A 23,714-nucleotide genomic window follows, 5' to 3' on the forward strand; every position below is an offset into this window, starting at 1 on the left:
CGTATTGCAACGCAGTGCATTTAAATGTTTGTGCTTATATCGATGAAGATGCGGGGTGATTCCAAAACCGAGGACCTAATTGATTAGATGAACTGCGAATCACATGACAGTACATATAATGATATACTGATGTACCAACCAGCAGTAGTTGTAATTGTAACTAGTTTTTAACAAAAATTTCCCCAAACAGTACAGGGTTAGAGCTCTCGATTAGATATACCGTCGTGTTTAATCCGATGATAACCTTATTCACCATATCTTCAATAAATACTAGTATTTATCATCTCAAAAAGCAGTACACACACTATAACATATTGCTACCATTTCGTTTTCGGAACCAGATTTTTTATACTTGTAATTCGGCATCGTTTTCATTATACTTGTAATTCAGCATTTCGGCCAGATTTTTTATCTGCCGCACATATGTACAAATTTATAATGAATATGACGGCCGCGCGGCGGATTAGGTGCAGCTAACCGTGCACGTGCCTCGCGGCCCCCAGCTAACTCGCTCCGTCACGCGAACAACCTGGTGGCCGTGACCTTTTCCATCGGTTTGGAGCTACTCCGATCGCGAGACGGAATGGATTATTGATTGCGCTTGGCCAGGGCGATCTTGCGCGTCGGCTATCGCGGCACAGTCCCCTGGCCCGTCGCCAGCCGGCCGGTCCCTGTCAGCAGCTCAGCCCACAGCGCAAAAGACACCTCCGCTATGTAAGAAACCATAAAATAAAAAAATATCATTAATGATAACTTTATAGTATGCGTCACTAATACACTATTAGTGATATATTCAGTGCCAATTCGTCACTAATGTGTGATCTGTGCTGGGAACGGACAAGACCCGTCACTAATAATGGTTCATTAGTGACGGCGAAGGAACACTCATCACTAAAGATATTAGTAATTAGTCACATTAAAGTTCGTCACTAATAATTCAGTCATTAATGACAGGTATATGAGCATACGTCACTAAATGTAGCCTACTCATTAATGACAGGTTGTTATGAGACCGTCACTAATTAGTGACTCATTAGTGACGAGTGTCCTTATCATCCTTCACTAACTTCTGCCACTCTTATCTATTCGACCACTCTTATTAGACCATTTCTCTCTCGACCACTCTCATCTCCACTCATGTTCGTTCGCCTCCTCCTCCCGCTACCGCTGCCGTTCTCAGCTCGCCGACGACGCTACCGCCCCCTCTCCACTAGGGTTAGGACGATGGATCAAGGTAGCGGTGGAGGCTATTGCCATCGCAGTAGAGAACTTGTATGGATCCCGATAACTCCTCCATCATCTCACGCACCAGTGTACACTACCCTCCAAGCGTTCCCCCACCAACGTTCCTCTATCAGCCACGATTGAGACCGATTATAGTAACCTCTTTTCTTTTTCTCCCTCATTGTTAGGCTCATAGTAACACTCATTAGGACACAATAATTTAATTGAGTTTATAATACATTAGACTCAATTCATATCACCCTATCATGTAGGTGTTGAAATCGATCCTATGGCTTAAAGAGGTAATCCCTGCGATATGTGATATTGTACCTTCGGTGCAATCAACTCTAGATGGAAGGAATTTTATGAAGCTATATATCTCTTTTGACATACGTTCAAGGGGAGAAAGTAGTGGGGATATCAGTATTAGGTCTGTGACAACACATCATCGATTTCATTGCATTATGAAAAAACGGTCGTTGAAGGATGCTGAAAGTGCTTGAGGAGCATGTGTTTTTTTGCCTGACTACAACTATTTTTGAATAAAAGCGCTTGAGGAGAGCGAAGAGGATTTGCTTTGATCAGTGAGAGGCTTGCTCAGTTCGATGAATATGATATGGTATAATAATATGTAATTCGTTTGTTTTGATATACATGACTGTTAGCATGTATTATTTTTATAATTTTATTTTCTATGCTTGTAGGATATTTTTGGTGAAACCTTTACGTCAATTAGCTTTCATGCTATCTTAGATCAAGCCATGGAGCATCTTCATTGCTGAAGGTAACTTCCAGGCTGATATAAGGTTTCATTTAAGTGGAAATGAATCAACTAATAAGAGATTGTTTACTGTCTATCGTAAAGCATCGGATCATCCATGTCAAGTGAAAGAGATTGCACTAATTCATGAGCTAATGTATATCAATGAAGTATTAGGATACAATATTGTAAATTTCAACTATATTAAATATCAAAGGTTACATGCTCTGGCATTTTCTCAAGTGTAATAATGTATGGATATTTGCATAAGTACGTAATGTATGCATAACTATATTGTATGACTGACTTGAGCTAAATTCAAGTTTCTAGATGTATATCTATGTTCTTGAATGTGAAGATGGCTGCCAAATCCTGACATTGCTTTAAAATGTTATCCATAGAAGTTCAGTTCTGTTCTATTGAATGCGATGTTAAAGTACTCCAACATTAGAAGACTTGTTTCGGTGAAAGAGCTGACAATGGTTGCTAGCATGAAAACTCATCATTGCTATGTGATGTTGATGCAGATGATTGTGGTTCGAATTAGAAACATGTTACCAATTGGTATTCTAGAGGCTATCATGAGCCTGTGCCTTTTTTTTTCAATGTAATTGGTCAAAAGGTACTCGATCCGGAAGCGCTAGGCAAGCTAGAAAAAAGACATTTCAAAACTCTATGTCTTCTTGTGATGTATTTCGTACTATCTTTTTTCGATATCATGGTCCGTATCATAGCTCATCTTGTGAAGGAGATTTATTTTCTTGGCCCTGTGTTCCTGCGTAAGATGTATCCATATGAGCGATCCATGGGCGTTCTCAAGTCGTATGTAAGGAATCGAGCTTTTCCTGAGGGATGCATCATGCAGGGTTACTCTACAGAGGAGGTAGTGGAGTGGTGCGTTCATAACATGGACCCAAATAACCCAATTGGTGTGCCTCATTCTCGTCACGAGGGTAGGCTCGCAGGGTAAGGAATTCTGGAGAAACATGCAATTACTCCTGAACCAAAGGCATATGACCAAGCTCATTTCCTCGTGTTGCAACAAATGAGCGAAGTGTCCCCATATATCGATGAGCACAAGTAGTTGCTTCTTCCAGAGAATCCAGGACGGACCGAAGCTTGGCTTGCAAAGCAACATATGCAAAGGTTCAACACTTAGTTTTGAGATCGAATCAATCAATCGAGTACTCCTACAAGTGATTTGATCAGAAAACTAGCAGCATGCCCTATATACACAACTACAACATATCTATGATACGATATAGATGCTTATGATAACAATATGCATAGGAGCACATACTACGGTTAGATAGAGGACATCTGGGAACTGGATTACTTGGGATTCAAGGTACCCCTGCTTCGGTGCCGTTGGGTACACGGGACAAAGAGCGTTATGAAGGACAAATACGGATTCACTAGAGTTAATCTCAAACTTTTCAGATATAAGGGCAAACCTTTTGTACTCTCTAAACAAGTTGGCCATGTGTTTTATGTGGCTGACACGACAGATAAGAAACTTTGAGTGGTTCTCGCCGGGAAAAGACGGATCGTCGGAGTTAAAAATATGGTTGATGAGGATGAGTACAATTAATTTGATAAAATCCCCCCTTTCGCTACTACAATCATACCACACAAGTTGCACAGAACGAGAAGACTCCATACCTACGTTTCGACCATAACGAAGAAATCCATGTGAAGAGCACAAAAATGACTGCCACATGCCAAGTAATACATGAATCAATGTAACCTAAAATTTGTAATGTTTGTAATACTCAGTTATGTTTGAATTTCAATGTAACCTCAAATTTGTAATATTCAGTTAAGTCTGAATTTCAATGTAACCTTAAATTTGTAATATTTGTAATATTCAGTTAAGTCTTAATTTCAATGTAACCTCAAATTTGTGATATGTTTGTAGGAGAAGACGACTGCCAAATCCTGACTTTGCTTTAGGATGCAGCTAGTATAATGGTAAATCCCTTAGAGGGTTGAGCACATTAGTGACGGGTGAGAACTGCACGCGTCGGTAAAGATATAGATAGTGACGGGTTAATTTACCACCCATCACTAATTATCGAATCATCATTAGTGACGGGTGAGAACTTCACGCGTCAGCAAAGATATATATAGTGATGGGTTAATTTACCACCTGTCATGATCGAATCCCAGGATGGAGAGACCCGATCATTAGTGACGGGTCGTATCTATAATCCGTCACTAAATATATGTTTATAAATAACAGGCCTGGTGTGAGGAACCGTTCAAATAATATTCTAGTTAATCACCAAGTCGATTATTTACATAATCATGACTTTAAAGATTAACCAGAATATCATCCCGGTAGTCCCGGCACGTGTTTTGTGTCCAAGATCAGAACACATGCCTTTCCAACATAAGCAATCACAACCAAGCTTAATAAAGAGCGAGTAATTAAATTATATTACAAGTTCTGAAGTATTAACAAATTTAACAATTTATAGCAAGAGAGATCTAGGAGGAAACTAAAACTGATCAACTCCTAGCCAAAAGAGAACTACGCAGTAGAAATAAAAGCTATAGACCACAAAAGGTGGTTGAAGCCAAATGCCCTTAGGCTTCACCCCAAAAGCGTGACCACGGAGCAGTTGCCTACTCATGCTCGCTACCCTCGGCAAGCGTGAAGTAGCTAAACACCGTCTCTTCCTCACCTGCAAAACCCATAGAGCAACTGAGTTCGAAGGTACTCGCAAGACTTAAACCATATAGGGTACACATAAATAACCCGATTCGAAGGATCATGCATTGAGCTATTAGCAAGAAAAAAAGACCATAAGGTTAAATACATTAAAATACTTAAGCAACCTAGACACATATACGCGAGCACCTATACTTAACCAACATACCCTGTAACCAACAACTTGCACATAAATGTAAATGAAAACATAGTAATACATGAATAGCCAACATCAACAATTCCCAACAAACCATCCATACCATCGTCCCACACTCATAACTCTACGACTAATACAGATGGATAGAAGCATGCTCATGACCGAGAGCGCAACAATTTAAATTTTTTTTACACCCTGCAGGGGTACTGCTTTACCTACACGACTTGAGGACCATACGGCTCACGTGTCCACACAAGCCCATGCAAGGGGTACTTGAGTCAAACTTTCCCAATAAACCCCAACCATTTCTCATGCACCGATAGCTACAGGGGTCATCCACAACTCCTCTCAGAGCAAACTGGATACCCCTACAAGCCCGCCCGCTCACACCATCGACTTGCATACCAAAAGGCCACAACTACAAAGGTATTCGGCTTGTCGTTCCCATAATACGACATGTAGTAAGTACGGAAAGCGCTAAAGCCAACAGCACCGACGGACGGTGCTTAAACGATACAAGCGGTCTATGGTGCTCGGACTCCTCTCCCGAACTACCCGAGAAACTCCTCTGGGGCAGGAGACACCCCTAACACTGCCCACATCTTGTCTCATCCTCACCACTCATCGAACCAACATCATCAATATTATTATCGTGAACCATAGTTAAACCTATAGCTCGCGAGCGATGGAACACTCCACCACTCGACTTCTACCAGTGACCTATGCATTGCTAAGCATTTCAAAAGACCTTGTAAATTAGACATCAACAATATCACCAAGGCTATAAGTATGTGGATATTCAAAAAACTCAAGGTAGAGGTAATGCAATCAACATAGGTTCGACCCACATAAACCCTACATTGACTCTCTACACATGCAAACATACATAGAGCATGTCTTACCAATTTTTGACTCCACACTTCAATTCAAAGGGTGCAATATGCTTAGATGCTTGCCTTGTTGCTCTGGTGGTCGTCTGATACTCTCCACACAACACTCACAGAACTCTGGAAGGTTGGCATCGCCTTAAACCACAATCGTGCCATGCTCCGATTCTTTGTTCACTAAAGAAGAACCCATGCAACGATAAGCATGAAAGAAGTGCAACAATATATGCTACAATATGTATGTGATGAAATGCCATAAAATAAGTTTCATAATGCATGAAAACATTTTTTCTAGCTAGAAAATGTCATAAAAAGATTAGAAAAATTAGTTTCACAATTTTTGGACTTGTAAAGAATTAACAGTGAATTAATGAAGCCTCAACCTAATTAATTTATCTTAGAAATTTAATCAATTATTTCATGGCTAGGAATATTTTCATTAGGTAGCTTAGGGTGTTATAAAACCAACAAAATTGGTTTCATAATTTTTGGAGCTATGGAGAATTTATTATGAATTTTACAAGTTTTAGCAAACAGTGAACTGCGATGAAACGGTACTATCTGAGTTGACCGCAGTAAGACCGCCAGGAGTGGTGGTTAGACCGTGGGAAAACACGATCAGACCATCGATGTGTAGAGAGATTTGGGGTCTGGCAGTCAGACCGATCTAGGGGCGGTCCGACTCCTGTAACGGCGGTCAGACCATTATAAAACACGGTCAGACTGCTGTGCATGGCCGGGGGAACTTGCTGAGCTCACCGGCAATGATTCCGGTGGATTTTGGGTGGGGTTTTGGACCTAAAGCATCATCTTGACCTCTCCTACTGTGTAGGACAACATGCACACGCCAAAAACAACAAAAACTCGGCTATTGCCTCTAATGGTGGTGGAGGCCATTGTTGAGCTTGGTGAGCTCAAATCTAATCAACCTAGCCATGGGGAAGGAATGGGAGGGGTCTAGGGTGCTCACCACATCCTAGCAAGCCCGTCGTCCGGCCATGGAGGTTGGGGAATCGTTGGAGCTTGAAATCACCGTCGGGGAGGTGGTGGACGGCTTGAGGAGGAAGAAGATGTTGCCGAGGAGCTCAGGCTTGACGGGGAAAATCACCTCCAGTGGGGGAGCTCGCCGGAGACCTCCTCCTTGGCCTCCCCTCCTTGCTCTTCCTCTCCTCCTTTCCCTTGTTCGGTTGGGAGAGCAAGAGAGAAAGAGAGAGCATGTGAGGGAGAGGGAGTGGGTGGGGGTGAGAGAGAGAGAGCAAATGACGTAGTGAGAGAGTGAGAGAGGCAATCGACCTCCTTAAGTCAAGCCTCTATGTTTTGGCGGTCAGACCGTGACTGGCTCTGGTCGGACCACGGAAAATCCATGTGGCAGCCCACGTGGTAGCGTACCTGGCGGTCAGACTGCGGGTGACCCCGGTCAGACCGCGAGGGGGTTTCTTTTGCTGAAATTTTTCTAAGTCTCCCCTCATCAACCTCCTATTCTTTTCCTTCTCCAAGGTATTTAGGGATTCTCTAAATCACTCTAAACCATCTCTAAGGTATTTAAAACATGTTTAACTAGTCTTTGATAGGCAAACACGTGTAAGCACATGCGATAACAATTACACATGCTTAATTACGTAATTAGCATTTTTGGGACATGACACAAGGGAACCCTATCCTTCGATTTACACATCCTAAGCTTCCTCCTCGCCGCTGCACCCACCGCCCTACTGCTCTAATCCAGTGCAGCCTATGGTTGCCAACGATAAGGACATGCCATCGTCGTCATTGGTGCCAGCGCTCGATGACAAATACATTGATTGGGACCTCTTGATGGTGGAGGCGGAAGAGGAGTATGAGAAGGAGCCCAATGACGAGGCGATCGCTCACGCCATCCATGAGGCAGAACTCATCAGCGAATTCGAGGGAACAACAGAGGCCATCGTTAGTGATGAGGCCATCGCACACCTCTTGGCGGAGGAGGTGGAGATGGGCGGTGACTCCGACATCAACAATGGCGAGGAGGAGGAGGAGGAGGATGAGGAGATGGGTGACAACTCTGACACCGAGGAGGAGGAGGAGGAGATGGGCGGTGACACCGACATGACCGATGACCGATGACGATGAGGAGGAGGATGAGGAGATGGGCATCGACTCCGATATGACCGACGATGACAGGAGGTGGAGGAGAAGGAGGAGGATGATGAGATGTGCGACTCTGACATGACTGACAAGGAGAAGGATGAGGAGATGGCCAGCACCAGTGGCGACTCCTCGGTGACACTGATGAATCGTAGTCTATTACTTACGTAGGTTCATGGTGGTAATCCGAATTTAGCAATTTGGATTTATCACCCTTCTTTTGTAGTCTGGATGGGTATTTTTTTGTGTAATCCAGACCTTCTTTTGTAATGATGAACTTATTTATCCTAAATTAATGAAAAGTTCAGTTAATTGGAAAAGTGTGTTAAATTGAGAATGCAAATGAGATAGCTAATTGAGTACATTTTTCTCGTCATCGGATTATCCTACTGCCAAATCCTGACTTTGCTTTAGGATACAGCCAGTATACATGTAAATAGAGGGATGATCACATTAGTGATGAGTGATAATGTCACACGTCACTAAAGAGGTCATTAGTGACAGGTGAATTTACCACCTGTTACTAATTACCAAGTCCCAGTGATAGGGTGGTAAATCCACCGGTCAGTGTGACCCGATCATTAGTGACAGGTGGTAAATTCACCCGTCACTAATGATATGTTTACAAATAACGAGTGCGGGAACCCTAGCCTCTGATTTTTCCTAAGTCCCGCCACGCTCGCCACCCATTCCTCCTCGCCTCCTTCTTTCGTTCGTCCCCGAGGCCACCGTCGTCTCCCTGTCGTCCCCATCCCCCGATGATGAGGAGCCCACACCACCATCGCCTTCTCCCCGACGAGCACCCCGACGTCGAGGAGACCGCACCACCATGCTCTGCGCCGTCATTGTCCTCATCCGTTGAGGTAGGCCTCCCGCCGTCCCCTACTTACTGACGCCTACCAGCATCGTCCTCATTCGCCATTGTGCGTTACTTCTTTGCATTCTGCCATACGTTGCATGCCGGGGATGAATGCAAATGGTATGTCATATTATATTAATCGATGATGACAGAGGTTAAGTGAGGTTGTGTGTGACATCGTAGTCTACTTAGGTGCGACTATATGAACTTAGTAGTTTAGCACAGATGAATTAGGGGCGCTATTATCTTACCCATTTAACACTTACTATTCAATACTTAAACTCTACGTGTTCCTAATGTTGACCCTTGAGTTGCAATTTCTATGTAGTATTTATGGTATTATAGGAGATAGAGGCAGTTTAGCACAACCACGTAGTATTTTTGCTTTTCAATATGCTTAAATATGGAGGCTGCAGTGCATGCTGTTCTTAGGAATGATCTGAGAATTCATAGTGCTTTGTCACACATACCGATGATATAAGATATCCAATTTGGCATTTGGATGGTGACATCAGTCGTAACCCACTTTCTGAGAGTAAAATTTGATAACATAAACATGTTATTGATGTTTATATGCTTGGCATATGCGATTTCCATGTTTACTTATTTTTATTCTTGCTTATGTTCAATCCTGACATCACACATTAATTCTTATTCTTGTTTATTTGCTACTGCATATTCTTGTAACTAATGTATGCATATTGCACAACAAGTTTATGATGGTTAAAATTAAATTTTAAGAAAATCCCCAAAATGAATTTAGGTTACGTAAGCTATTACGTCATCTCCCGTTCGGGAGTGTTTGATTATAAATATAACTTGGTAACTCGTCATATTTATAAGAAGATGCTCTTGAATTGTCCACGTACTTTGGATAGTTCGAGAATATGTGGTCCGAGTAGTAGGTTTCTATGCTCTTGTATGGTTCTAGAGAGAATTTTGGTAGCGTTTCTTTGTAGTTCTCCAGATACACACCCTCTCGGCTCGCTGTAGAGACGTGTATTTAGAGAGTAGCATGGAGGTGCTGCCAAAATTTTCTCCAGAACCATACAAGAGCATGAAAACCTACTCGGGCCACATATCCCCGAATGGGATTAGGACCTATCTTTGTCTATTAGAAATTATCTAGGATCATTCGCTTTAGATAAGAAGTACATCATATTTTCATAAATGCATATAAAAGTGAATATAGTTATTAATACTTATACAATTGTATCTGCATATTCGTATCTACTAGATGTCTTCCAACGAGTCATCGAGATCCTTTAACGAAGCACAAGCTCCTAGTTAGACGTCTATGCAACCAGGTCCCAGTGGAGCAACAGTACGAAAGCCAAGGGCACAAGCAAAATGGCTGACTGAAAAGATTACCGTCATGGAAATCGATGATGACAGCGTGCCTATGGAGAAGAAGGCCCTGCAGATGTTGCGGAAGCTTGCGGGACTTAATGCTCGGGAGAGGGTGCCATTGAGCCTTTCGAAGATTGATGACTTCACTGTGGATCAAAAGAACGCCTTGTTCAATGATGGTATCAATACATTTCTGGAGTTCCTGGAGAACATGAAGGCGAAGGCTTGCAGGGCTGCTATGAAAATGATCGCCAAACTTTGGAGAAGCCATAAGAGCAAGCTTGTGAACGAGTATATAGCAAAAGAGTTAGAGCCCTTCAGAAAGTACCTATATATGAAAATATAGGATTGAGAAGCTTTTGTGGCGTTGAAAAGCTATAGACGTTCTGAACGGAGAGTTCAGCAAAGAAGCAACTACGCGCAAAGAACAAGCATAATCACAATCTGGGCACAAGTGGGTACATGGGGAAAAGGGATAAATGGCAGGCGGGAGGATGCATAGTTAGCTAACGAAGGCCGCTAGAATCCTTGTTTGCAATTCCCAGAACGATCGCAATCGTATTTGCGCGCGAGGGGTACGCTGTCAAATAGTGGATAAATCACCTTCAAATCTAGGAAAACCGAGACAGTTGCTCAAAAGGTGAAAGAAATAGCAACCCACTCCTTCGAAGGTTCATTCATCGGGGTTAGGGAACATGACATGCTCTCCATTGCACCGAGAAACCCTGAGCACCCAGGTCGCATTCGAGGTGTGTCCAGTTCTCAAGGCTAGAAGTTAGGCTTCCCTGAACATGTCGGGGTGTATAAGAAGAGGAAGAGGTCAGTCCTAATAGATGTGGAAGCATTGACCTAGTCAATCAGGCAGATCGTTTATCAAGACTTCCTGCAAAGGTTTGCGGCATAGGGAGTCGTAATTCCTAGTGCACCAGTGGGTGGTAGCCCAATTACTGGACACAAGAGTAGCCAAGCCTCCAGGGAGGTTGAACAATTTGTCTTCTCTCCATCTGTGGAGCCCGATAACATAAACCTTCTCGATGGGACCATGTCGTGCTCGCTGGTCATAAGACCAGGAAGCTATTATATTGAGGTTGCAAAGGGTCAGGTGCATCCAAATATCTAGGTGTTACATACGGTCCTGATACGTTCTGGCTATGCTATTGTCTTCGTGGATTTTATACATGCCAATGCCGTGGACACAGATTTGCCCGCCCCCCAATGATGAGATCCAAAAACCGAGTCAAGCTCGTCTTCAAAGGATCCAATGGAAAAGGGGGGACATCATGGTGCACATAGTATCTAGGAGCGATCCGCCAGAACTTTCAAGTTCCCTACCCAACCTCAGCCTCAAGATGCGCTAATTATGTCGTCTTTGCCCACTCTGTCATCTACAATTAAGCAACCTGAGGGTAGTCTAGAGAAGAAGAAGAAGCCTTTGCCCACTCCGCCATCTACATGTAAGGAACTTGAGGGCAGCCCAGAGAAGAAGAAGAAGTCTAGGCCAGAGTCCAAGAAACAGCTGCTGAAGAAATCCAAGTCCTCTGGTAAGGACTCAATCGCGAGAAGTGTTGGACATGGGAAGCTTGGACTAAGGAAAACCCAAAATGCAAGCTTGGGAAGCCCTTGCTGCCGACAGATCCATTTCGGCGAACAGGACAACCTTGTGTTGTGTTGTATAATTACTACCTGCAAGATTGTAGAGAGAAGAAGGTTTCCATTGTCATATATTACCAAAATTGTCACTTCTTGACTGGGGACGGCTACTTCCTTGTGAGCTTCAACGACTTGTACAACCTCTTCAACCTCGATGACCTGGACGTGGGGTTATTGCGATGCTTTACATCGTAAGCCCTTTCAAACTAGACATTCATTAATTATTACCACTAAATTCTCCAATCTAACTAATTTTTTTATCTATAGACGCTTGATACAAGAAACGAGGAAGAAGGAGCCCTTCGGATTCCAAAATGTGACGATTTTTTGATGGAACTACAGAGGGAATTCGTTGTGGAATATGTGGCTAGGGCAATGATCCACTTTTTGAAGAGGGACTACCTGATGGTTGCCCATAACTTGGGTGGCTATTGGATCTTATTGGTCATTGCCTCAAAGTGGAACTTAGTCTCGTACCTCGATTCATCAAGACTAGTGGTGGAACTTAACGGCGAACAGGGACAATGTGACTATACTTTTGTCAAACAAATCCTCGACGAGTAAGCCCTTTATAACTTATGTTGCATATTGAACTTTTCAAACTTACATCAAATGTTGACTATTAGATCTCTCTTCGCATGTAGGACTTTTGACATGTATATGTGTTGTGACCTAAAGTACAATTCGAAGGAGCCCTGCACATTGACAGATAAGACTGTCTTCACGGTAAGTGCCAACAGACATATTTGTAAATATTCTACTACTATATTTTTTCCTTTCAAACTGACGGTTTTCCCCTACCCAGTGTCACCAACAACCACCAGACAACTCCTGTAGATTCTACGTACGTGTCACATGCTGCTATTCATGGCAGCAAAGGATATAAAATCCCAGATGTAAGATAATTGCATAGTTTTTTATAGCTGCTTTTATTCTTTAAAAATATCCAATGATAAAATGATTTTGCTCATGCTAATTGCATATTTTTTCCATAACTACTTTCATTCAGCAGGAATTCAGCTTACCGGACGGTAATATCGAGGAGTCTGGACTCTCCAACATTTGAGCACGTATCGCCTCGTTCTTAATGACCGAAGTCGTCTCTTCGAAAGCCGAGTTCTATTGTAGGAAGGTAGGGCTCTGACTTATGTAATTTGTGGTTGCACTTTCGACATATGTAATTTGTAACTATCTTGATGTAATTTGTTATTGCACTTTCGACTTATGTAATTTGAGGTTGGACTTTCGATAATTAGTGACGGGTGGTAAATACACCTACCACTAATGACTCGGTCACTACTGATGGGTTGTTAGCATCCGTTACTAATGACAGAGTCCTAGAGATGGGTTGAAAATCTACCCATTACTAATGAATCAGTAATCAATAACCGGTGGTAATAACCTGTCACTAGTGGCCCGGTCAGTAGTGGCAGTTTTTAGTTAACACCCGTCACTAATGATCGAGTCCTAGAGATTGGTTAGAAAGCTACAAGTCACTGGGGATCTATAATTAGTAACGGGTGGTATATACATCTGTCACTAATGATAGTTATAGTGACTGATAACATACTTGCTTAGGTCATAGGAGACGTATTTTAGTGACGGATCTCAATTATGACTCGTCACTGGCAGGGGCGGATTCAGGGCCCGTGCTGGGGGGCTGCAGCACGGGCCCAGCCCACGAAGCACAGAGAAATAAAGGAGAAAATTCAGAAATTTTTTAAAAATCCCTCTCACATAGCACGGGCCCAGCCCAAAATGCTGAAGAGCAAAAGGCCCAGCACCCCTCCCTAGCCTAGGCTGGATCCGCCACTGGTCACTGGTGATTTTCATTAGTGACAGATCCTAACCATCACTAATGTTTTATTATTAGTGACATAATAAAAATAATGAGTACCATAAGCATCACTAATAATAGTTATTACTTATTACTAATGTGCTGTTACAGTGTAGTGCGTGTACCGGACAAGAGCTAGCGGCACGGCCGCTGCGCACGTCGACGTCGTGCTGCGGTGGGGCGGAGCCGCGTGAACCGGGGGTGCTTATCAAGGATAGCAATGCTAGCAAACAACATCTACTACTGATCTACTAGCACGGTGTCGGATAGATGGACGACGTACACTTGCCTGCCTTGTAATTGCTGCTAAGTGCTAACCACGAGTCCCTAACCATCGCGGCATCAATCATCAGGGTCCCTCCCCCGGGCTGGACCGTCCCTAGAAAACGCCTCCCTCCCCCCTTCTCTCTCTTTCCCAGCGCCTGATCACCGGCCTCACTCGCAATCATCAGCGTAGTACTGTCGCTGTGACATCGCATGCCATACTAGGCTAGCTGGAGTAGTATTGTTCTCCTTGCACAGGAAAAGGCCGGTTCGGCTCTTGCTCCAGCACGTCCAGCTCGGCGGCATTGACTGCTGGCACCTCCGCTCAACTCAACGGCTCAACGTGGCGCGCGCGACCAACCTCCGCCACGAATTAATCTGCATATCTTGCGTCGCTAAACCCTGCTTTTCGTCTTGAGCTTCTCTCTCTGCATCGTTAATTACGTGACATGTTCACTCTAGCTGCTACCGCAGGAATAGATCTGGTTTCTGGCCACAAAGATCCAAGACGAGCGGGGCCACACAACTGCCGGTACCCACCCGGGATACTCGTGAGCCCGCTGACCCGCGAGGGACACGTGCGTGGCTGGCCACTCACTCGCTGCGGCGCGCTCCTGCAGCTGCTCTGCCACGGCACGGTGCGGGAACGCCGCGCGGGGGCTGCGGCTGCGGGTCTCCACGCCGGGCGCGTCCAAGCCGATCATCTTGGCCGCGCGCGGGGCAAAACGGGTGGACGCGGCGCGTCTGGAGATGCCCATGTGTGGAAGCTTGTGACTTTGTCCTGTCCTTTGCGATGCTGTTGCCTTTTCTCCAGGATCAAACAACAGTCATTAACACAAACACGTAAAAGAACATAGATCAAACAATTATGAATAACATAAAAGAACGATGGAAAATCATGAATAACACAAACACATAAAAGAATGATAGATCAAACAATCATAAATAACACAAACTCGTAAAAGAATGGGATATTTTTTCCCTAACATACACTGCTCTTTTATTTCTCATGCACACGTTGCAACTAACGGATATAAATCTTTTCCCCACGGCACATTATACAGTGCCCTCTCACCTTTTATTATATCAGTTGAATACTCGACTCTGAATCTCCAATAAAATTCTATTTTTACTCCTACTCCAACTCTATATATATTAAGATTTTATTAGGATACCACTTAGATTAGAGAAAACATTAACTCTATAAAAAAAATATTAACTCTATCCGATGCAGAAAAGATCTCTGGGCTGTGAACTCATGGATTGAGATTTGGGATGGAGATGCCGGTAGGCCAGCTGGGATCCAGATCCTCTAACTTCAGCAACGTGAGGTCAGAGACGTACAGTGAACTGAGTCTGGATGAACAGTATTTTGCAGTCGGTACTGTACAAAAGTACTGTTCATCAATAATGTAGTACGATTTTTACTGTTTATCAAATACTTTAGCACTGAATCTGAACTGTTCATCTCTGATCCAATGGCTCAGATCCAACTGAAATCACCTGACTTCACGTATGAGTGAAGTCAGAGGATCTGCTTCCAGGCCAGCTGGTCCACAAAGAATTGCAAAATAATAGTGCTCCCTCCGGCTCCATTCCCAAATCCCAAGTACTCGTATTGCTACAGTTTTTTAATATATTTTTTCTATTAAATATTTAAATAAATGGACTCCTAATGACAAAATTTACAAAAATAGACGTCTACCGCCCTCTGCAGCCTCTTCAGAGGGCTGTAAGGATACCACGGTGGCACTGCCACCTCTTACCGCCACCTCAGAGGGCGGGTGGGGCTCACCCCGGTACCCGTCGTCCTACCCACCCTCTCAGAGAGGGCGGGTAGGAACCTCTCCCGCGCGCGTCACCCTTACCGCCATATGAGAGGACGGTTAGCCACCTTACCGCCCTCTCAGGGAGCGGTTAGGGGTCGTCCCCGCCGCCCTCTCTCCTCACCATCCCTATATAAAAGCTAAAATTTAGGGAAAATGCTCATTTTAATCTAGAAAAAAAGAAAGGAAGAGGAGAGGAGAGGAGAGGAGGAAGAGAAGAGAAGAGAAGAGAAGAGGAGAGGAGAGGAAAGGGAGGTAGCGCGGTGAAGTCCTACTGTTTTTGATCTGCGAATTTTGGATCTCGCTTTCTGGTAAGATTAAATAAACCTACTGTTAGGTGATCATTGGTGTCGGTAATTTTGTTAGAGTTTTTGATAATCAGAAATATAGTTTTTTGTATTAACATTTATATATTTTCGGATGTTTCTAGGGATGTCAGATAAATTATATTTTCAGATATATTATGGTGAAGGTCAAATTAGTTATGGTCCTAGCATTGTAGATCTCTATGGATTTCAGTATGTCGTAAAGGGACTTAGTAGAGCCAATGAGAGGACCATAGTGGGTGTGTACAAGTGCGTCATTTTCAACTGGATCCCCAGCAACATGAGCTTAAGCTGAGAGTTGTGCTAAGCCGTGCTAATCAGGGGTACTTTGAGGAGCTCATCCCAATCAATACGACATCTACTTGGAGGTAGTATGTAGATATATCATATGACCATGGTCTCCTTCTTGTGCTGTTAGCTAAGGCGTGCAAGAAGGATCCAACAGAGATAAACTCCGCGAAAGCAGTAGCGGGAACAAGTCAGGCAGTGGTAGATGAAGCAGACCTGGCAAATGTCAGGGACAAGCAAGATGTCGGGGATGTGCTTGAGATGCAACTGAGGGGTGTAGCCGATGAGGGGGAGCACATCCTTAGCATAATTGAAGAGATGGAGATGAAGGATCAAGTGCTAGAGGAAGCCATTGCCGATGAGGATTCATTCGATGAGGAGGGAAATGCTCTTGTTCCTGTAGAGTGGAGGAATCAGGATTTTTGAAGCTATTGGTCAGTGAGGCTCATCGAACACCATGGGAATATCATGAGAATGAGGTGCCACAGGGTGCTATGTACCCTAGTAAGGAGGCTGTTAATGATGTAGTTAAATTTTGGTCGCTGTTTCTTTGGAGGCAGTTCAAGGTTGTGAAGTCGAGTAAAAGGGAGTACGGTGTCAAGTGTTTGGTGTCTAATTATCCTTGGCGGGTGCACGTATTCAGGGGGAAGTGGGTTGACTACTATGAGTGCTCAATAGTCAGGGAGCATAATCGTCACATTGAGGAAATAGAGTTCTTCAACTGGAACCTGTCATCTGCTTTTGTTGCCAATGTTATGTATGGAGAGATAGTAGATAACCTGAAGTATAAGCCACGATCAATAATCCGTGCTATTGAGGAAAGGTTTCAGTACACAATAAACTACGTCAAGGCATGGAGGGTGAAACAGAAGGCTATTGAGATGAGGTTTGGGACATACGAAAATTCATATGGCAATCTACTACATCAATTAGCCATAATATGTCTAAGAAACCCTGTAAGTTACTATGACATCAAGCATTACCCCTCGACTGATGTGAAGTATAGCGGGAAGCGAGTATTGTAGCGTGATTTCTTTACATTTGTGGCAACCATCGAAGAATTTAGGCATTTTTGACCCATCATTTGCTTGGATAGGACGTTCCTTACAGGGAAGTATAAAGGACAAATATTGAACATATGGAACCATGAGCTATATGGCTACGACATTGTTGATACATTTACAAGTAATCCAGGTCCCTCACGAATCTATGTGCCAGACTTTGAGAGGATGAAGAACACACCGGGACGTTGACAAACTCGGTGGATTCAAAACGATATGGATGAATCCGAGGTGGGTCCAAGGGTGAAGCGATGCAGCAAGTGTAATGAAACAGGTCACACATACAAGTACTGTCCAAAAAATATACCTGTTGTGTAGGTGGGGTCATGACGGCGGTTAAATGTGAATTTATTTAGCGTATCTCGATGTTATATATGTAAGGTAATTGTCTTAGTTATCTACGTTGCATTTGGACCTTACATTTGTATCTGATAGTGTACCTACATGTTGTAATATATTGATGTAACTTTGTGTACGTGTATGTTATATGCTGTTCACGTAAATATGTGTATATTTTTATGTAACAAGCTATTTATATTATTCATATATATTTGGTTGCAATGTATATTTGGTTTCAATATATATTATTCTTGTCTACATGTTGTAATATATTCATGTATATTTGGTTTCAATGTAGATATGACGCACCCACCGACCCCCAAGCTTCTTGACCCTACAGTGGACAAGAAGCATCGCAGCTTCTTGTCTGCCGTTCACTAGACGAAGTTAGGGATTTTCCGATCACGTGGCCCTGGGGAGCTACTTACGATCGACGATCGTTCGAAGGACCAGTATGTCACTAATTAGCTACGTATGTGCCAATTTATTTATTTATTGCATACCCCAAATTCACTTTATATTCCAAATGGTGCAGGTTGGCAGCATATGGACTCGTACCACTGTGCCATTTGGTGGAGGCCCGAGCGACAAAGAACCCTGAGGCAGCGGCGATGCGATTCTATTTCAATCGCTCGTTGATCGCTGCATTGGTTGACCGGTGGAGGCCTGAGACCCATACTTTCCACCTCCCCTGCGGCGAGATGGCTCCAACATTGCAGGACGTAGCCTACCAGTTGGGCTTACCTTGCGCTGGAGCTGCCGTTGGAGTCATCGACATGGGCAGACTGGATGAACGTCATGCATCAGCGGTTCGCCCCTGTTCAGCAGACTGACGACGCACCCGCCTACGTGCTCAAGTTCCTGTCGGATCCACGAGGGCTCACGAAGAAGTGGATCCTCCAGTTCCAGGTATCTTACGATTTTAAAGATATTTTACTCATCATCATTTGCATTCCTTGTAGCCTGCATACATGCACTCGGAGGTGGATTGTACTCAGTCTCGAGGCACTTGAAGGCCTACCTGCTTTGGTTGTTCGGCTGGGTTATGTTCACTAGTGACCAAGGCCACATGGTGTTGAGGACCCTTGTTCCGTATGCGAGATGAATCGCAGATGCGGAGCCCGATGATGTTCCCCATTTGAGCTGGGCCTCTGCTGTCTTTGCTGCGACGTATCGGGCCTTGTGTGATACGTGCACGAAGAAGGAGCCACTAGCCACACTTGCTCGGTGCCCACTACTGCTGTAGCTATGGTCTTACGAGTGGTTTGCGATAGGCCGACCCATTGTGGACCAGTCCTCGTACCCTGAGGAATGGTACGGCGAGCCCGAGGAGGACAGGCCCACCATGGGCTCGCTGTGGTATCAACGCTGGGTACGTACGAAATATGTTAATTCTTCACTTGTCACATGTTTTAATTCTGGTTTCTTACTATGTTTCTCCATAGCCGCACTGGGCGCATGAGCAGGCCCATAGCGCGTACGAGCTTTTTAGGTCGCAGCTCAACCGTCTTCGTCCAGACGACGTGGTCTGGACCTCCTACATATACTTGTTCATCCAAGCCCATGTGCCTATCGATCTGTCTGCGTTGTGTAGCTGGGACGAGGAGTACTGGCTTACGAAGAAGCCACTCATCTTCGACATTTACATCGAGGAGTAGCCACCCCACTGCGTCATGAGGCAGTTCAGACGCTTCCAGGCTTTCCCCCTCGTCAACGTTCGCATGGCTCCAGGCCACGTCCAAAGGTAACTAAAATCAATTAAATAATCCATAGCATTCGTCTAATTGACAGTCTATTTAATGTGGTTGACTTGCAGGTATACACGAAAGGGAGAGCCGGGTGGCAACCTCTGGGCAGATCGCTTGGCGCCATACATCTCAGCGTGGTCTTATGCCCTTGAGGATGCCATCGAGGAGTCTTGTCCTTTTGCGGAGCTGGGCTTCGAGGAGTACCTACGGTGGTACGTCCCGCGTACACGTACATGGGTCACCTACACCCCAAAGACTATTCGACACCACGTTGCGCTAACTACGAAGGCCTACCCGGGCCATTGGGATGAGGACGCTGCATTAGCGGTATGTGTAATTAATATCTCATTTATTTATCATATAATTCCATAAGAACGACTATAAACTAAAATTCTCATATATTGTTGGCTTCAATAGGCCGATATCATTTACAATATCCATAGGGATGCGGCTGGAACCATGAACCGCCTCAGGCAATGGGTGCAGCTTAGTGCGGCAGACGTAGTGGGGTCTGTCAAGCGGGTATTCGACAAGACCGTGTGGGCCCTGAAGCGGGTTTTCGCCTGTGCTCCTGCCAGGTCGAGTGGGGTCCATGCAGAGTTGTCTAGAAGGTTAGATGTTCAACACCGTCCACTAGGACCGACACCCACACGGCCACCTGGACCACGCCCTACATGCCCAGACACAATAGGTACGCATATTTCATACGCATGACGGTTAGAGATGTTCTTTTGTTGTTGATGCATTAATTTCAAACAAATATTAGGTACACCTAAATACGTCTCAATGCTACCACCAAGACCATGCCCAGTGCCAACACCCTCACCGCTTCCAGGCCTCTCAGGTAACGAGGGACACTACATTGCCGTATTCAATATATTCAATAGTATATCTAATATATTCCGTAGGTTACACGGTGATGAAGCCATGCTGTCTTCATCTGCACCTCGACTGGTCGCACATCCACCGTTCGCACCCTACTACGGGACTCATGCCTGGCCATCTACTGCTGTACCTGCATACCATACAAGTACAACATTGAATTTTATACAAATACTTTCATTTGCATATGTTTCGTATCTAATAAGTTCATCTGTTCATAGGCTCCTCAAGTCAGTACACATGGACAACAGTGGAACCTTCGCGGACATCATACCCGAGTCAGGAGGATGAGCCTGGGCCAGACCCCCGTTCGACCTTGTGAGGGACTTCTTCGGGGCCACACCGGACTACGATGTCGTCACGTAGTTTGAAAGTGCATCAAAGCCCCCTAAGTGGGTTTTGGCTTATTGATGACAAAACGATTAAGGGACTAATATGTTTATTGAAGCTATGAATAGGTTTTAGTCTCATCTGTGAAGATACACGATGTTGACGTCCCTCGAAAAGAAAAGAGCAGCGGTTTGTAGTACTCAATAGGATTTAATTTGTTTTATCTTTGAAATTGAGTCTAGGGAAGCCCTACTATCAAGAAGGATGAAATTGTTAGCTTTGATGGTGTCTCAATGCTCAAAGTAACCTATTAGAACCAATAGTTGAGAGACATATTCACCGACGGATACTGAGAAAAATAGGCAGAATGTCCTGAGTCCGGAGTCTCCGGTGTTCACTGAATACTTCGGTACTCAGTGTTTTAGGCCTGAGTCTCCGAGTGAGACTTCGCCAGAGAGTCTCGGTTCCGATTATTTTTAATTGTCCGGAGTCTCTGGTGTTCACCGGATGCTCCGGCAGTTTGTGAATTTTGGTCGGAGTCTCCGAGAAAGTCTCTGGCAGAGAGCCTCGGTTAAGCATTTATTTAAAAAAAAAGACCAGAGTCTTCGGTGTTTACGGGATACTCCAGTAGATCAAGTTTTTTTGCCAGAGTCTCCGAGTGAGACTCCGCCAGAGAGTCTCGGTCAGCATTTAATTTAAATGACCGGGGTCTCCGGTGTTCACCGGATACACGGTACCTGGAGAGGCCGGAGAGTCCAGCAAGTCTCCGGACTATTTCTTTGAGGTGACTAAGTCCCACCTGGAGACTCCGTTGTTCACCGGATACTCCGGGCAGTTTGACAGAACCGTAACGGCTAGTTCTGACACTTTTCTGAGACCGTTTTGGATTTCAGGCCGGAGACTCTAGTGTTCACCGGATACTCCGGGGTAGGTGAGTCAGAACAGTAACAGCTAGTTTTTAATAGAAAAAATAAAAAAAACTCCGTATCTTCATATCGGTCGGGTTCACCTACTGCACACACACGCTCGATCGCAGAAAGTTCTGGAGGATGGATAGATTATTGCAAGTAGCTAGTGCATGCAAAGACAAGAATGAACTAGTGGATTGGTGTGTCTATGTTGTGTCCGTTTTTTTACACAGAACATGATAAAAGAAGAAAAAAATTATGTTCACCAATTTTGGCATCAAAATATTTATTTATAAATTTATTAATATTTAACACATTCATTTAATTATAGGAAAAACAATATTATTTTTATGAATGCACATAATTTTAATATGTAAACGACAGTAATACGAACCTAACAAAATTTGTTTCATATTTTTTTGAGTTTTAGATATTTTCCTGTGGATTTGGATTATATCAACCGATTTATCAATATAACTATTATACCTTTCGCTATATTTATGAAATTTCCAAAAAATTATATTATACATATAAATATATGGATATGTATATACATACATACATACACATATATGTACATATATACATATATATACGTATCCATATCTATACATATGTAGGACCCACATAAATAGTAACTACAATGCAGATGCTACAGTAGCTACAGTGTCTTAGTCTATGCGAGATCTCAAATCTTGGCCGGTTAATATATAGTATAGATGCCTCGTGTCGCTCATGCATGGAGTTATATGCATGTTTTGTGGTTTTGCACGACGCCGAGGTCGATTGATGTTTCACCGTTGCCCTGGTTCCTTAGACTCGTTCGTGATCAATGCAAGATTTCCCGATGCCATCCACATCTTACATGGATGTTACTGTACCCATGGCTTCGTTCTTTCCTTGTTTTTTCTCTTCTAATTTTCTGAGTAACACAATGTCTACTGTTGACGATGTACGCGATAGAACTCGGCAGATACTAAACGGCAGATACATTTTTTTTCAGGTTGCTTGTGCAGAATAATATATCTAGTATGACATGCGTGATCATTTGTTGAAGGTCGGCGGCTGCGACTGTGAGCTTATAAAACACCCGGGACTCTTCGTGCCCAATTAACTACGCACGCGCCTTGTCACGAAAATGAATCACTACTTAGAAAATCTGTCATATATATCTGTCCATTATTAACGATATTTAATGAACCAGTAGTGATGATATATTAGTATCGGTTTATAAGTTATGTAGAAAAAATCAATCAACATGACTTATAAACCGGCAGTGATAAAGGGCATTACTCACTATATCAAAACACCTCATCAGTACCGGTTCAAAATTATCATCAGTGATGGATTTTCAATCCACACTGATTACTTGGTACTGATAGTTACTGACTGGTATAGAATCGACACTGAAAATCACTATCAGTATCGGTTGGTGGTCCCAACTGACATTGATAGTAGACTGATAGTCGGTCTCGATTCAACATTTTTCGAGCCGAAAAAAGTTTCAAATTTTTTTTTCGCAACCAAAGGCACCCGACCAGAAGCTGTCTACCCGACCACGCCTAATATCCACAAAGTCAAGTGATATTCGCTCGCATACGGCAACAAAGACTCAAACTCATGACCTCACAGCCTGTGTGTACGCATAAGCTCTCTAACCATCTCAGCCATTGTCTGTTCGTAAGTATAGAAGCAAAATAAATTCTTTTGACATCTTCTGGCCGAACATTTGAATACCTATTTGGATATCTAAATAATCTCAAATAAAAAAGTAATCAACTACAAAGTTGTAGATCTCATCGGGCTATAATTTTCATATAAATGTTTTCCTCATCCGACTTCGTGTGAAAAAGTTATGAATTTTTTAAGATGAGCTGTGACAGTAACAATTATGAGTGCCGGTTGGTAACTAGAACCGGCACTGATAATCAGTGTCGGTTCGTGTCTAGAACCAGCACTGATACAGTCACTATTAGTGCCGGTTTTTATCTCCTTAGCTGTTTTTCACGCGCGGGAGAATAAGAACCGGCACTGATATGTCTTCAGTGCCGATTACTGTCAAACTGGTACTGATAGGACGCTACATATGTGGTGTTCTGTAGTAGTGACTGTTGACCGATGGCGTGAGATTATAGTGATATCTTGTTGTAGCTTCACTGCCGAGTGTAGACACCGGTCGAT

Source organism: Phragmites australis, chromosome 2 (assembly GCF_958298935.1).
Source record: "Phragmites australis chromosome 2, lpPhrAust1.1, whole genome shotgun sequence".
NCBI lineage: Eukaryota > Viridiplantae > Streptophyta > Magnoliopsida > Poales > Poaceae > Phragmites > Phragmites australis.